Raw genomic sequence first — 2814 nt, forward strand, 5'->3', positions numbered from 1 at the left:
ATGATGCATCATGCAATTCCAATTTTTTATTCACTTGTATATAAAGCTTGCATGTAGTTAAATTAATTCATATTCTCAAGGAGTCATGTATATATGTAGCCATGCCTTAGATAGTGATAAAGTACCTTTACAATTGAGATGGGAGAGAAAAACATTTTAAAAACTTGCAAGACAACTAACAATTTAAACAGAGATAAATGTTAATGAGCAATTGAACCCTCACTGGATTTTGTGTTTACTCTCTAATCAATCAGTGTTTATTGGGTTAATCACTCTATTCTTCTTTTTATTCTTACTTTCTATAACTTTGTTCTTCATCTAACCAATCAACAATCATAGAATATAGTCATACCAAAAATCATGAGGTCTTAAGTAAGGTTGTAATAGGGCCAAGGTAAAGGTAAGGGTATATGTATAAGGCTAAGTGAGCTAATAAGTGAATCCTTAATTAGACTAAGAACTCACCTAACATACATACTTTCTAAATCAAAGCTTCTTTACCTATTTTCCATATTTTCTCACTTTTGATGTTACATGCTCATATCTCAATATTTATTTTTATCCCATGTGCATTGCTTTATTTCATAATTAGGGAATTCTTTTTGTGTCCCCTTTATTCATAACATTTTTTTTAATGCACATGGTAATTCAATTATAATTGATTTTACATGAGCATGCTTCCCAAAACTTTTTAATTGAGTTATTTTATTCTTTTCAACTTTTCTACCTTTTGTTTTTATTATCCATGTTCCCAATAGGTTTTCCCACATTTAAACTATACATAATTTTCTATCTTAAGCTAACCAAGGATTCAACTTGGGATTTTATTTTGTTTTTCTGCTTAAGGCTAGTAATGTGGCTAATAGAATAAAAGGAGATTTAAAGGCTCAAGGGGGCTAACAAGGGTGATGTAAAAGGTAGGCTATTTTGGGATTAAGTGAGCTAAAATCAAATAATGGCCTCAATCACTCTCTTGGTATGTATCTATATTCTATAATCGGACATATAGATTAAAACAAAGTAAAAAACACCAGAATATAAAAGAAGGGCGGAACACACAGGAATAAAAATTATGGTTTGAATGTAACCATACAATTAAGCTCAAAACTCACAGGCTATGTGTTCTCTAGCTCAAAAATCATTTATCAATTATGTATGTCATGCAGGTTTAGTTAAAAATTCCCATTATTCTCAATGTAAAACTTATATTGAATGGCTTTAAAGTTCTAGTGTTTCTCTTTGATGAAGTGTTGTTAACTAACATGTAATGCTATATATACAAGGTGTGGGTTATTTTGATTCTGTTAAAGTCTCTAGTTTACTTCCTTTTTCTTTTCAATCTATTCTGAGTTATCTTATGCTAAAAAGGGTAAACTATACTAATCAATCCATAATTTCTATAACTAATAAGTTAGAATTGCCACTAAGTGGCTAATGAACTAAAAATGCAAAATGCAGAAATAGAGTAAAAATACATAAATAACAATGTATAAGTATTCAGAAAATAAAAATAAAAATAAAAATAAAGAGAAAAATACAGAAAAATATCCAAAATAAAAGAAAAAAGTCTGTAGTGGTTCACCAAAATAATATGCCAGAGATGGCGACCTCCCCATACGTAAAATGTAGCATCGTCCCTGATACTCAATCAAGCAGGGTGGGAAGGGGTGTCATCATTGGAAGGGATGGTAGCTGGGGTCTCTGTGGTGGTGATCTGAGCATCTGGCTGCTGTAGAGAAGGGGTTGTCTGAAGAGAGATCTCAGGGTCTATAGCCTGAATCTAGGGTGGAGCCTCCTGATGGTGTGCTGCCTGCTGGGTGCCTGCCTGCTCTGCCTCTTGTTGTGGGTGTGTCTCTACCTCGGGCGCATCCGTCTCCTCCTCAGATGCCTCGGATGGTGTGTCAGGCTCGGAGGGGATGTCGCCAGATCGTATCATCATCTTCAAGTGCTCATAGTGTCGCTTGTTGCGACGCTCCATCTGGTCAAGCTGTCGAAACAGGCGGTGCACTAGATGATAGATGGGCTCTGGGGCAGGTGAAGGTGCAGTGGTGGTGGAAGGTGTAGCTGTGGAGGAAGAGGGGCCGGCAGATGGTGTGGCAGTGTCACCAGGAGCAGTGAGGACTGGAGATCTGTAGCCCAAGGCCAGAAAGTTCCTGCTGTGCGGGATAATCTTCTTGCATTCTGCAGCAGGTGGCCTCTCATCAGCATCCTCCCAAGGCACGTCAGCTCGACGGCCCAGCTGTGTAACCAAATAGGGAAAGGGAAGAGTGCCTCAGACGTGGACCCTGGCCATGTAGAACCGGATAAAGCGTGGCAGGTACAGGTCCTTACCCTCCATCACACACCATAGGAGGGTGATCATAGCGGCAGGTATATCGATCTCGTGAGTACTCGGCATAATAAAGTTGCTAAGTATCTGATGCCACAGCCGAGCCTCATCATTCAAGTATGCCCACTTGATTCCCTTGGGCATGGTGGTGTTCTGACCCATAATCCAAGGAACGGTCGGGTCAAGGGCTATCCGGGCCTTGACTGCATCCCAATCAAACTTTAGAAAGCGCGTGTCTTTCTCAGCTTTCTGATAACCATCTAGCTGATCAGATTTAGGCAGAAGCTTCAGAACCTCTTCTATTGCTTCTTCAGTAACCAGAATCTGCTTTCCTCTGAGGTTCACTGCATCTAGGGAGGTCTTGAAGTAATTGCAGTAGAATTCTCTAACCCAAGATGCATTGACCTCAGTCAGGGGTCTCTCCAGGAAGAACCAGCCTCTTTGTTTGATCTGATCAGAGGTGTATTGCTGGAGTTCTCCTGGGA

This window comes from Arachis hypogaea, chromosome 11, assembly GCF_003086295.3.
Source record: "Arachis hypogaea cultivar Tifrunner chromosome 11, arahy.Tifrunner.gnm2.J5K5, whole genome shotgun sequence".
Classification (NCBI taxonomy): domain Eukaryota; kingdom Viridiplantae; phylum Streptophyta; class Magnoliopsida; order Fabales; family Fabaceae; genus Arachis; species Arachis hypogaea.